Consider the following 1,046-nt stretch of genomic DNA (forward strand, 5'->3'; position numbering starts at 1 on the left):
CTCTCAAAATAAATAAACTTTTTAAAAAATGGCACACATTTGGGTGGAGCCAAGATGGCGGAGAGGAAGGGAGCTCTGTAAACTCCGTCCGCACCATTTTTCGAACTGAGAAGGATATTACGCTCATCTGCGAGAGTGGAAGGAGAAAATACGGACTCCAGAAGGAATAGAACCTCAAGGATACCTGAGTGAGTGGGGGTGAAGGGGGGAGATCCGAAAACGGGCCAGCCCGGGATGGGCAGGGGAGGTAAGATCCCCAGCCCAAAATGGCGCAAGTGCGCAGCGCCCGAGAGACAAAGGGAAGAGACAGAGTCGGAACGCGCTCATAGAACTGTCTCTGGGGAAGAGGTATAGAACGCTTGGTTGCGCTTGGAGACAGAAACCCACTCCATAGATAACTGCTGGGTAGCCGGGATCCCGAACCGGGTGGCGCAAGAGAAGGAACAGCCTCCAGCCCTAAGCCATCTTGGCGGGGAATCAGAGGTGTCTGTGGCTGTGTGAAGCGGCTTCCCTGGGGAGGCGCGCTCCCCGGCAGGAAGCGGCCAGAGCGGCAACTGCGCCAGGCGTGAGCAATTCGAACTTGGTTTTGGGAACAGAACCACAGACCGCATTTCCACGGCACACCTCGCCCCCCTGCACGGACTGCGCGAATCCCGGGTCCCCACAGGGAAAAAATAGGGCGCACACCCACGGGACCCCCAACAAAGAGTCGGTGGCGGGTGGAGGCCCAGGCGCGCGCTTAGACTGTAGGAGCTCCCAGCTCATTTCCAGCAGCGCACAGCGTCTTGAGCAAAGGTATCGGAAACTAAGAGACTCTATTTTTGCTTTTTGTTTTTTCCTTCACCCATTGCAATCTTGATCCTGACTGGGGGTGGGGACTCCGCAGTTGAGTGTGTGAAGGTGCGCACTTCACCTCCTGCTGCTCATCTCGCCTCAGGCATGGGCGGAGCCTCTGAGAACGGACTCCAAGACCTACCACATCAAACCAAGCCTATCCACCAGGGGGAGCTGCTGCTTGCCTTTTTTTTCATTTTTGTTTTTTGGTT

The sequence above is a fragment of the Suricata suricatta genome, chromosome 6, assembly GCF_006229205.1.
Source record: "Suricata suricatta isolate VVHF042 chromosome 6, meerkat_22Aug2017_6uvM2_HiC, whole genome shotgun sequence".
Classification (NCBI taxonomy): Eukaryota; Metazoa; Chordata; class Mammalia; order Carnivora; family Herpestidae; genus Suricata; species Suricata suricatta.